This window comes from Rattus rattus, chromosome 1 (assembly GCF_011064425.1).
Source record: "Rattus rattus isolate New Zealand chromosome 1, Rrattus_CSIRO_v1, whole genome shotgun sequence".
Lineage (NCBI taxonomy): Eukaryota > Metazoa > Chordata > Mammalia > Rodentia > Muridae > Rattus > Rattus rattus.
Genome location: NC_046154.1, coordinates 156,594,596 through 156,608,165, shown reverse-complemented (window position 1 = coordinate 156,608,165; position 13,570 = coordinate 156,594,596). Strand labels below are relative to the sequence as shown.

The window sequence follows — 13,570 nt, the reverse complement described above, 5'->3', positions numbered from 1 at the left end:
GTGCAGGCCGACAGGAACCAGATGTAGATCTCTCCTGAGAGACACAGCCAGAATACAGCAAATACATAGGCAAATGCCAGCAGCAAACCACTGAACCGAGAACGGGACCCCCATTGAAGGAATCAGAGGAAGGACTGAAAGAGCTTGAAGGGGCTTGAGACCCCATATGAACAACAATGCCAAGCAACCAGAGCCTCCAGGGACTAAACCACTACCCAAAGACTATACATGAGTCCATGGAACCCTGGGTTCCAACCTCATAGGTAGCAGTGAATAGCCTAGTAAGAGCACCAGTGGGAGGGGAAGCCCTTGGTCCTGCCAAGACTGAACCCTCAGTGAAAGTGATTGTTGAGGGGAGGGTGGTAATGGGGGGAGGATGGGGAGGGGAACACCCATAGAGAAAGGGAGGGGGAGGGGTTAGGGAAATGTTGGCCCGGAAACCGTGAAGGGGAATAACAATCGAAATGTAAATAAGAAATACTCAAGTTAATAAAGATGGGGGAAAAAAGAAAAAAAAAACAAAAAAGTGTCTAAAGCAAAAGACAGACAAAATATTTATATGCAGATATGTATGTGTCATAATTGGAATGGTCGCTGAATCTTCAGACACATACTTATTGTAATATCATTAACATTAAACATGTCTCTTTAATGTAGATTGTGAATATCTTCATAGGTCTTTCCTTGCTTGTTCATCTTATTTTTTTTCAATCATGTCTTCCTTGGATTTGATATGTCTGCATTGTCCTCAAGGACTCTCACATTAACTTTTTCTTGCTAAATCATTTTGTCCCAATACACAGAAAGGGAGTCCAACCCTGCCATCATTCAGTCTTAAAGGAAATAACTGAGATTTCTTTCCTGGGGAAGAACATAAGTCATCTTGTGTAATAACTTGTTTTCCACTGAGTGAGTTGCGTCAGATGCAGAGCCTGAAGGAGAAAGTGACACAGAATTCTCAAGGGGGTGGAAAAAGAGTCCTTGAGTTTATGTCAGGATGAATAGACTGACATACTCAGTCATAAACCACATTATAAACAGACATACGCAACTCACAAGAATATTAATCGTATATATACCGTACAATATACTTCACCAACTCAACACTTATGGGTTGGCACAAACATCTAATATGATCTTCTCCTGGCTTTTTATCTCCTGGTTTCTGCAGATGCCAACTTCCTTCTATATCACTGTAACCTCTTCTTGCCTCTCCAAATCAAAATACCAGTTGCACTACGACGGGGATGTGGTGATTGCTGCCTTTTTCCCCATTTTTTATTCATTATCACTGAATAAAACGGTAGACTGGACAACATTATCTTTTGATACAGATGATGAGTTACAGTAAGTGTTTCGTACTGATTTGTTTTAAAGATACGTGTGTCCTAGGTTCAGTGTCATTGTGTGTATTTACCATCATGAAGCTGCCTATCTTCCCTTCCCAGATCCTCTCATTGATTTTATTTTCTGGTTGCCTGTTTTTGTGCTCTGACGTGGGAATAAAGAGGCTTAGTTTCAGTGCTTCATGTTCCATACCTGAGAGTTGCAATTTGTCCACTTTTCTTTGTGAACAATTCCTCTAGTTCCCCAGACTCTTAGCACATAAGGTGCTAGTTCTGCATGAACATGTGTGTGTGTTTCTCTTTTTCTTTTTTTAGATTTTTTTCTCCATCTTTATTAACTTGGATATTTCTTATTTACGTTTCAATTGTTATTCCCTTTTCCAGTTTCCGGGCCAACATCCCCTTAACCCTTCCCTCTCCCCTTCTATATGAGTGTTCCCCTCCCCATCCTCCCCCCATTACCGCCCACCCCCCAACAATCACATTCAGTGGGGGTTCAGTCTTGGCAGGACCAAGGGTTTCCCCTTCCACTGGTGCTCTTACTAGGCTATTCATTGCTACTTATGAGGTTGGAGCTCAGGGTCAGTCCATGTATAGTCTTTGGGTAGTGGTTTAGTCCCTGGAAGCTCTGGTTGGTTGACATTGTTGTTCATATGAGGTCTCAAGCCGTATGTCCCTTTTAAAAAGATGTTATTGTCATTTGTTACATCTTGGAAATTTGTGCATCTTCCCTTAAGCCCTCCTTGTTAGATAGCCTCTCTGGGTCCTTAAATTGTTGCTTGATTATCTTTACTTCGTAGTTACTATCCACTTATAAGAGAGTACATGCCATATTTGTATTTCTGGGTCAGGGTAACATCACTCAAGGTTTTTTTTTTCTAGTTCCAAATTCCATGACATCATTTTTAACAGCTGATTAATACTAAATTCCATTCTTTGGTTGAGGTACAATTAGGTTATTTCCAGATTCTGGCTATTATGCATTAAGCTGCTATGAATACAGTTGAGCAAATATCTTCTTGTAGAATAGAGACTACTCTTAGTATGTGGTATGGTAGGCTCTTGAGATAAATAAACTCCAAATTTTCTAAGGAACTAACATATTGGTTTGTGAGGTGGCTGTACAAGTTTTTTCTTCCAGCAACACTATGGTCCCTATGCACCACATCCACAACAGCCTGAACTGTCAGTTGGGGTCTCAATCTTACCCCTGCTCACATGATGAAATCTCAAATAGACATTTCGATTCAGATTTTCCTGATGGATAAGGATATTGAACATTTTTCTAATTGTTTCTCGGACATTTGTGATGCTTCTCCTGAGAATTTTGTTTAGATCTCTACCACATTTCAATTTAAGTATATAGTTTGACGTTATCTAATTTCTTGAAATACTTAAATATTTTGGATATCAGGTCTATATCAGATATAGATTTGGTGAAAATCTTTTTCCACTCAGAAGACTTTTTTTTTTTACTACTGATAGTGTACTTGCATGAAGTAAGCTTTTCATTCTGGTGAGGTTTCCTGTTATTAACTGCTGATCGTACACCCTTGATGACTGCTGCTCTGTTTAGAAAATGGGGCTCGAGACCCCATATGAACAACAATGCCAACCAACCAGAGCTTCCAGGGACTAAGCCACTACCCAAAGACTATACATGGACTGACCCTGGGCTCCAACCTCATAGGTAGCAATGAATAGCCTAGTAAGAGCACCAGTGGAAGGGGAAGACCTTGGTCCTGCCAAGACTGAACCCCCAGTGAACGGGATTGTTGGGGGGAGGGCGGTAATGGGGGAGGATGGGAGGAAGCCCATATAGAAGGGGGGGGAGGGTTAGGGGATGTTGGCGGAAACTGAGAAAGGGAATAACAATCGAAAAGTAAAAAAGAAATACTCAAGGTAATAAAGATGGAAAAACATAAGAAATACTCAAGTTAATAAAAAAAAAAAATCTATAAAAAAAAAAAAAAAAAAAGATGGAAAAAAAAAGTTCTCCTGTGCCAATGCATCTAAGGCTGTTTTCCAATTTTTCTTCTATCACATTCAGAGTTTCTGGTTTCGTGTTGATGTCTTTGATCCACTTGCACTGGAGTTTTGTGCAGGGTGATCAATGAGCATTCTTCAGCCTACTGACATGCAGCGAGATCAGCCATACTTTTAAGTTTAAAGTCTTTTTTTTCCAGAGCCGAGGACTGAACCCAGGACCTTGCGCTTGCTAGGCAAGCGCTCTACCGCTGAGCTAAATCCCCAACCAGCCATACTTTTAAAATGGATCCTTTTTTCCATTGTATATTTTGCTTTCTTTATCAAAAATCAGTTGTCTGTAGGTGTGTAGATTTTCATCACGGACTTCAATGCAACTTCGTCAATCAGTATGTCTGTTTTAATGCCTGCATGCCATTTTTATTACTATTAATCTGCAGTGCACATCGAAATCGTGGAGATTGTTACACCGGGATGCACCTTACTATGTAGGATTGTTTCATATTCCCTGTTTTTTTTTTGTTTGGTTTTCCATATGAAATTGAGTATTTTTTTTTACTGTCTGCAAACTATTGTGTTGGAACTTGATGGGGGTTGCATTGAATCTGTTGATTGCTTTTGGTAAGATGGCCATTTTTATTTTGCTGACTCTTCAAATCCATGAGTTGGGGAGATCTTTCTGTCTTCTGATTCCTTTTTAAATTTCCTTCCTCAAAGACATGAAGTTTTTTACTCACTTGGTTAACATTAGCCCAAAAATATTTTGTATAATTTGTTGTTGTAAAGGGTGCTGTTTCCCTCTCTCAGTTCATTTGTTGTTTCTATAAAGGAGGGTTGGTGATATATTTTTTTGAGTTTACGTTTTATTCTGCTTCCCCCATGAAGGTCTTTATGAGCTAGAATAGTTCCCTGGTACACGTTTTGGATGATCTATGTATATTACTATCATATGAAAGTTATATTTTCACTTCTTCATTTTCAATTTGAATTATGTTGAACTCCTCTAGTTGTATCATTGCTGTATCTAGAACTTTAAGTACTAAATTGAAAAGATATGGAGACAGTGGAGTGCTATTTCTTGTTCCTGATTTTAGGGGAATTGCTTTGGGTTCCTCTCTGATGTTGGCTATAGGGTTGTTTTTTATATATATATTTTCTCCTGGAGATTTTTACCGTAAAGCAGTGTTGGATTTTTGTCAAAGGCTTTTCAGTATCTATTGAGATGAACATGTGCTTTTTTCTTTCACATAGTTATTATAGTGGATTATATTGATAAATTTCCATATATTGAACTATTACTGCATCTCTAGGATGGTTCATAATTGGTCATAGTGGATGATTTTTGATGTGCTCTTGGATTCATTTGCAACCACTTATGGAATATTTTTGCTTGTGTGTTCATGAGGGAAAATAGTGTGTAATTCTCTCTTTGTTGAGTCTTTGTGCTGCTTGGATGCGAGAATGTGTGTGGCATCGTAATGTGAATTTGACAATGTTCCTTTTCTTGTCCATTTTGAGGAATAATTTGAAGAAGTTTGGCATTAGCTCTTCTCTGACAGACTGACAGAATTCTGCTACCAAATCTTCTGGACCTAGTTAGTCCTTTTTTCAGTCATGAGGAGTCTTTTAATGGCTCCTTTTATTTCTTCAGGGGTCATAGGTCTATTTAAATTGTTTAAATGTCCTTTATTTAACTTTGGTAATTAGTATCTTTGAAGAAAACTGCCCCCTTCTTTTAAAGTACTCAATTGTGTGGAATACATGTCTTTAATGTGTGATTTGTGGATTTCCTTGGTATCTCTACTTGTGTGCACTCTTTTGTTTCTGATTTTGTTCTTTTAGGTATTCTTATAGTGATTTTGGATAAGTGTTTGTCTATCTTGTTGGTTTTTAGATAATCAATTTAACTAAGACCTTTTATTGTTCTCTTTGTTTCTATTTTACTGATTTCAGCCTTGAGTTGGATTATTTTCTGCTATTCATTTCCTCTTGAGTGTGTTTGCTTCTTTTTCCCTAACTTTTTCGGGTGTGCAGTTAAGTTGCTAGTATAATTGCCAAATTCTTTATTAAGGTACTTATGTCATAAATTTCCTTTTATCACAACTTCATCGTGTTCCATAAGATTGGTTATGTTATGCACTCACTTTCACTAAATTATATTAAATTTCCTGTTTTTCTGCTTTGTCCCATTAGCCATATGTTAGAGTTGTTTGGTTTTCATGAATTTGCGTGCTTTCTACTCTTTTTGTTATTGTTGATATTGATATTGAGTGGCTATTTGATAGGGTTTGGGGGATTATTTCAATTTTCTTGTATCTGTTACCCCTTGCTTTGTGACTGGGTACATGGTCAGTTTGGAAGAATGTTCTGTGAAATGCTGAGAGGAAAGCACACTCTTTTGTGTTTGAGTAAAATAATTTTTAGATATCTGTTATGTTCATTTGGTTCACATCATCTTTTCCTGTATTATTTCTATGTTAAGTTTTTGTCTGGTGACCAGATTATAGGATAAAGTCGGGTACTGATGCCTTCCAATATCAGAATGTGACAGTTGATGTGTGATTTAAGTGTTAGTAATGTTTCATTTCAGGTATGTGTGGCATGAATGTGGGACTTAGATTTGAGAATTTAAGTGTCACCTTCTGAGAAGTATGAAGTGGCTTTCCCATCTCTTTTGATTAATCAATTTTGTTTTGAAATCTATTTCGTTAAATATTAGAATAGCTAAATTAACTAGCTTCTTGGTGCCATTTTCTTGGAAAAACCATTTTCTAGCTCCTTCTCTGAGATAATATCTTTCATGTTCAGGTTATTTACTATAAGCAGAAGAAGGATGTCTGCTGTTTGTGAAGGGATTGTGTTAATCTGTTTTTATTTGGGGAGATTTATGATCAATGATTGTCAATACTTTTATTTTGTTATATGTCATGGTATGGGTTGGTGTGGTAGGAGTGTTAAGGTGTCTCCCTTCTTTGGTTATACCTGTATGAAATTATTTATTGCCTGAGACTTCTTGGCTGTAGATAACCTCCTTAGGTTGGAGTTTTTCTTCTAGTGCTTTCTGTAGGACTAGACATAGATAAATAATGTGCAGTTAAGCTTAGGCTGGAGTGTTCTTCTAGCATATTTTACAACATACAGAGGGCTTGATATGTGCAAAGACCATGTTTGAATTTGACTTTAACCATGAAATACCCTCTTTGCTTCTTTGACTGATGTCATTTATTTCTTCTTTTGAGTCTTCACTTGAGATTCCCTCTTGCATTTCCTGGATTCTGTTAGTGTTTCTTTCAACTGTAGTTCCTGATGACTTACCTAGATTGCCCATTTCCAGAATTCCCTCACTTTGTGTTTTCTTTGTTGCTTCTGTTTCCATTTTTAGAATTGAACAGATTACTTAATCCCACTCAACCTTCAACTCTTTGTTCATTGTTTGTTTTGTTTGCTTTTCTTGGCTTGTTGACATTTTTACTGTATTTATTAATTTCCTCCAATTTTTCATTGTCTTTTCCTCGATTTATTTCAGGGACTTATTCATTTCCCCTTTAATTTCATCTGCTATCTTCATAAAGTTTATATTAAGGTTGCTTTCTTGCACTTGAGGCAAGTTGGAATATTCTGACCTTGCAATAGTGTAATGGCTGGGCTCTGATAATATCATGTTTCCCTGGCAATTTAATTGTGTTCTTACTGTGATATCTACACATCTGGATTTGGAATTATTGCTAGTCTAGGCACCTATTTCTGGCTTTGTTATTGGTGGACTCTGTGTATCTTTGTTCTCATTTTGTTTCCTCATTAGTCTCTGGTCTTCCAGCTGAAGTGGCCTGTTCCTGAGTAGTGGGTTGATGTCCCAGTTGGTGATTACACTTCTGATGTCATGAAGCCTCTGGTCCAGCAGAGGGTTTTCTGCCAAGTTGGGTACTATAACTCTGGTGAGGTGTGTGGCCTCTTATATGGGCAAGGTTCCTATGGAGTTCAGATTACTGACCTGACCACTGAAAGAGTTAGAGACCCCCTGGAGAGCTGTCAGATAGTATTGTGATAAGAAGAGGAAGAGCCATGGCACTACACTGAGTGGGTTTAGGCAGGCCATGTGGGAGGCTTACCTGGATCATAGTAAGTTGGCCAAGATTCTGGTTGTATATAAACCTTCTTCCAGAAGTGTGGACCAGGAAATAGTGATGAAAGAAATGGTGACTGGGATTATGCTGAGTATGGTCACCATGGGACAGTAAACTTAGGTGGTGTTCAGAAATCTGGCTGGCTACTGGTTTGGTAGGAGGCTTCTGCCAGAGTTATAGGTTAGAATATGGGAATTAATACTAAACTATACCTTCTCAAATTATCAATGAAGAAAATATTTATTTTTTATTAATTTATTAATTATTTTATTTACATTCCAAAGGTTGCACCCCTCCTATTCATCCATTCTAGAGTGTTTCATCCATTTACCCTCCCCTTCACCTCTAAGGGGGTGCATCATCCCCCTTCTCCATCCAGGCATCCCACCTCCTCAGGGCATCAAGTCTCTATAGGAGTAGGCACATCCACTCCACCTGGGGTGAGACAAAGCATTCCTCTGCTACATATGTGTCAGGGAACTTAGAAAAACTTGTATGTGGTATTTGGTTGGTAGCTTAGTCTTGGAAAGCTCATAGGGTTCCAAGTCAGTTGACACTGTTGGTCTTCCTACAGCATTACCATCCTCTTCAAACTCTTCAATACTTTCTCTAACTCTTCTATAGGGGCCCCTGAACATAGGCCATTGGTTGGCTGTAAGTATCTGCAATTGTCTCAGTCAGTTGCTGGTAGAGACTCTCAGAGGACAAACATGCCATGGTCCTCTCTGCCAGCACCACATAGCATCAGTAATAGTGTCAGGGTTTGGTGACCACCTATGGAAAGAATCCTAATTTGGGTCAATCCCCTTTTCTTCAATCTCTGCTCTATTTTTGTCCCTTCATTTTACAAGGAACAATACTGTGTCAAAAAATTTGAAGATGAGTTGGTGATCCTATTCCTTCACTGAGTGCCCTATCTATCTCCTGGAGGTGGTTTCATCAGATTCACTCTCCCCGCAGTTGGGCACTTTAGCCTAGGTTACCTCCATTATGTCCTGAGAGCCTCTGGAATCCCAGGTCTCTGGGAATTTCTAGAGGTTCCCCACTATCCCCACTTAAACGAAATGCATATTTCCATTCATTCTTCTGGCCCTCTGGGCATGTATCCTCTTTCTTGACATATATCATCCTGCCTCCCTATTCCATAAACTGTTTCTTCTTCCACCCATCTCTCTCCAGCCCTCTGTCATCATTTTTGGTTCCCCTTCAAAGTGGAATTGAAGCATTGGCACTTGTGCCTTCCTTCTTCTTCAATGTTCTACAATATGTTAGTTATATCATGGGTATTCTGTACTTTTTGGCAAAAATCCACTTATCAATGAGTGGATTCATTACCTGTTGGTTCTAGGTTACCTCACCCAGGAGATAATTTTTAGTTCCATCCAGTTGCCTGCAAAATAAAGGAAGTCCTCATTTTTAGTAGCTGAATAGTATTCCATGGTGTACACAAACCACACCTTCTACACCTACACTTCAGTTCATGGGTATCTGTTTGGTTTTTAGTTATGAATAAGGCTGCTATGCACATAGTGGAGCACATGTCCTCATGGTATTGTGGAGCACTCTTTGGGTATATGCCAAAGAATGGTATACATGGGTCTATTTCCAAAGATCTGAGGAAGTGCCAGGTTGGTTTCTAGAGTGGTTATACCAGCTTGCAATCATATTAGCAGTGGAGGAATGTTCATTTTTTTTCATCACATGCTTAAAAGCATGTACTGTGACTTGAGAAATACTTTTTTCTTTTTAAAAGATTGTTGCTCTTTTATCCTTTTTTATAGTCCAATTGTTATCCCCTTCCTGGTCTGTCCTCTGCCTGTTCCTCATCCCATTCTTCCTCCCCCATCTCAAAGAAGATGTCCTAATGTCCCAACCCCAACCCCACCAAATCTCCTCATTCTTTGTGGCCTCAAGTCCCTCAAGGGTTAGGTGATTTTCTCTCACTGAGGCTGGACCAGGAAGTCCTCTGCTGCCAGGGGCCTCTGACCAGCTCATGTATTCTGCTTGGTTGGTGACAGGCAATCTGAGAGTTTTAGGGGTTCAGGTTAGTTGAGACTGCTGGTTTTCTTATGGGGTCACCCTCATCCTCAGCTTCTTCCAGGTTTTCCTTAATCAATCACAGGGGTCCCAGGTTTCTGTTCATTGGTTGGATAAAATTCTCTGCACTCTTTCAGCTGCTCGTTGGGACTTTTAGAGAGCAACCATGCTAGATTACAGTTTTAAGCACACCACACCATCAGTAATAGCCTTGGAGCCTCCACTAGAGCTGGATCCAAATTTAGACTGATCATTCGACCTCTTTTCCCTCTGTCTCTTCTCCATTTTTTTCCTACAGTTCTTTTTGACAGAAACAGTTCTGGATCAGAGTTTTTGACTGTGGGATGGCAACCATCTCCATTCCTCTTGATGCCCTGTCTTTCTACATGAGACTGACTACAAATTCTTTCTCCCCACTGTAGGGTATTTAATATAAGGTACCTCACATTGAGTCCTAAGCATCACTCACATCTCAAATCACTGGTACGTTCTAGAGGGTCCCCATACTTCCTAACTCTCAAGGTGGTCCATTTCCATTCTTTCTGCTGTCCTTGTGGGCTTCACTCCTGTTCCTTCCAATACCTGATCATGTACCTCTCTCCCCCCACACACTTTCTTACTCAGATCTCCCTCTTTCCCTCCCCCATTGTTGCTTTCTCCCCTCCCCCACCAAGTGGAATTGAGGCATCCTCACTTGATCCCTTTACTTTGTTAACTTTCTTGAGTTCCATTGATTGTGTCCTGTGTCTTCTGTACTTTTTGGGCTAATATCTACTTATTACTGAGTGCATACCATGCATGTTGTCCTGCGTCTGGGTTACTTCCCTCAAAATGATATTTTCTAGTTTCATACATTTGCCTATAAAACCAATGATGTCATCAATAATAGTTCAGTAGCATTCCAATGTGTAAATAAAACAAAGTCTCTGTATCTACTTTTCCCTTGTGGGACATCTGGGTTGTTTCCAGCTTCTGGCTATCAAATAAGGCCTTTATGAACAGAATGGAGCATTTATACCTATGGCGTGGTCAGACATCTTTTGGGTATATGCCCAAGACTGTTATGGCTGGGCCTTCAGGTAGATCTATCCACAATTTTCTGAGTAACCCCCAGATTGATTTCCAGAGTAGTTGTACCAGTTTGCAATCCCAGGAGCAATGGAGGAATGTTCCTCTTTCTCCACATTGTTGCCAACATAGGCTGTCTCCTAAAATTTTTATTAAATATTCTATTTATTTGCATTTTAAAATGTTATCTCTTTTCCCGGTTTCCCTTCCAGATATCCCCTATTCCCTCCTCCTTTCCCCAGTTTCTATGAGGATGCTCCCCAAACAACTCATGCACTCCTGCCTCTCCACCCTGGCATTCCCCTACATGGGAGCATCTAGTCTTCCCATGACCAAGGGACTCTCCTCCCATTGATGTCTGACAATGCCATCCTGTGTGACATATGCAGCTGGAGCCATGGGTCTCCTGATGTGTACTCTTCAATTGATGGTTTAGTTCCTGGAGGCTCTGGGGCGTCTGGTTGGTGGATATTGTTCTTCCTATGGATTACAACCTCCGTCAGCTCCTTCAGTTCTTTCTCTAACTCCTGCACCTGGAGCCTGTTCTCAGTCCAATGGTTGGTTGTGAGCATCGGCCTCTGCGTTTGTCAGGTTCTGGCAGAGCCTGTCCAGAGACAGCTATGTCAGTTGCCTATCAGCAATCAGTTCTTGGCATGAACAATAGTGTCAGGGTTTGGTGTCTGTGTATGGGATGGATCCCCAGATGGGGCTATCTCTAGAAAGCCTTTCCTTTAGACGCTGTCCCATGCTTTGTCTCCATATTTCCTCCTTTGAGTATTTTGATTCCCCTTCTAAGAAGGACTGAAGTATCCACACGTTGGTCTTTCTTATTCTTGAGCTTCATGTGGTCTGTGAATTGGATCTTGGATAATCTGAGCTTTTGGACTAATATCCACTTATCAGTGAGTACAAACTATGTGTGCTTTTTGGGATTGGGTTACCTCACTCAGCATGGTATTTTCTAGTTCCATCCATGATGAGAAGGGGTTAGGGGCATGTTGGCCAGGTAACAGGGAATGGGAATAACAATCAAAATGTAAATAAGAATATCTAAGTTAATAAAGATGAATAAAAGATTGATGAAGGTAAGAATTGCATACCGTCAAGAACCGGACATATATGTATCCTAGAGACACAACCAGAGCATGTCAAATATAGAGGCACCCCTCATGGGGAGGGGTGCTCGCCTCCCCATCCTTCCTCCATTACTGCCCTCCCCCCAAAAATCACATTCGCTGGGGGTTCAGTCTTGGCAGGACCAAAGGCTTCCCCTTCCACTGGTGCTTTTACTAGGATATTCATTGCTACCTGTGAGGTTGGAGCCCAGGGTCAGTCCATGTATAGTCTTTGGGTAGTGGCTTAGTCCCTGGAAGCTCTGGTTGCTTGGCATTGTTGTTCATATGGGGTCTCAAGCCCATTCAAGCTCTCTCAGTCCTTTCTAAGATTCCATCAACGGGGGTCCCATTCTCAGTTCAGTGGTTTGCTGCTGGTATTCACTAAGTATTTACTGTATTCTGGGTGTGTCTCTCAGGAGAGATCTACATCCGGTTCCTGTCAGCCTGCACTACTTTGCTTCATCCATCTCATCTAGTTTGGTGGCTGTATATGTATGGGCCACATGTGGGGCAGGCTCTGAATGGGTGTTCCTTCTGCCTCTGTTCTAAACTTTGCTTCCATATTCGCTCCCAAGGGTATTCTTGTTCCCCTTTTAAAGAAGGAGTGAAGCATTGGCATTTGGTCATCCTTCTTGAGTTTCATGTGTTCTATGTATCTAGGGTAATTCAAGCATTTGGGTTAATAGATACTTATCAATGAGTGCGTACCATGTGTGTTTTTCTGTGAGAGGTTACCTCACTCAGCATGATATTTTCCAGTTCCCTCCATTTGCCTATGAATTTCATAAAGTCATTGTTTTTGATAGCTGAGTAATATTCCATTGTGTGGATGTACCACATTTTCTGTATCCATTCCTCTGTTGAAGGGCATCTGGGTTCTTTCCAGCTTCTGGCTATTATAAATAAGGCTGCTATGAACATAATGGAGCATGTGTCTTTGTTATATGTTGGGGCATGTTTTGGGTATATGCCCAAGAGAGGGATAGCTGGACCCTCAGGTAGTTCAATGTACAATTTTCTGAGAAACCTCCAGATTGATTTCCAGAATGGTTGTACCAGTCTGCAATCCCGCCAACAATGGAGGAGTGTTCCCCTTTCTCCACATCCTCGCCAGCATTTGCTGTCACCTGACTTTTTGATGTTAGCCATTCTCACTGGTGTGAGGTGAAATCTCAGGGTTGTTTTGATTTGCATTTCTCTTATGACTAAAGATGTTGAACATTTCTTTAGGTGTTTCTCAGCCATTCGGCATTCCTCAGCTCTGAATTCTTTGTTTAGCTCTGAACCACATTTTTATAGGGTTATTTGTCTCCCTGCGGTCTAACTTCTTGAGTTCTTTGTATATTTTGGATATAAGCCTTCTATCTGTTGTAGGATTGGTAAAGATCTTTTCACAATCTGTTGGTTGTCGTTTTGTCCTAACCACAGTGTCATTTGCCTTACAGAAACTTTGCAGTTTTATGAGATCCCATTTGTCTATTCTTGATCTTAGAGCATAAGCCATTGGTGTTTTGTTCAAGAAATTTTCTCCAGTGCCCATGTGTTTGAGATGCTTCCCCACTGTTTCTTCTATTAGTTTGAGTGTATCTGGTTTGATGTGGAGGTCCTTGATCCACTTGAACTTAAGCTTTGTATAGGGTAATAAGCATGGATTGATCTGCATTCTTCTACATGCTGACCTCCAGTTGAACCAGCACCATTTGCTGAAAATGCTATCTTTTTTCCATTGGATAATTTTGACTCCTTGGTCAAAAATCAACTGACTATAGGTGTGTGGGTTCATTTCTGGGTCTTCAATTCTATTCCACTGGTCTATCTGTCTCTGTACCTATACCATGCAGTTTTTATGAATATTGCTCTGTAATACTGCTTGAGTTCAGGCATAGTGATGCCC

General features: G+C 40.2%; 1 pseudogene; it reads left to right on the top strand.

Annotated features, from left to right (window-relative positions):
• Nucleotides 1-1,132: 1,132 nt before the first annotated feature.
• The window catches only part of LOC116906984, a 39,631-nt pseudogene continuing 27,193 nt past the window's right edge, over nucleotides 1,133-13,570 (top strand).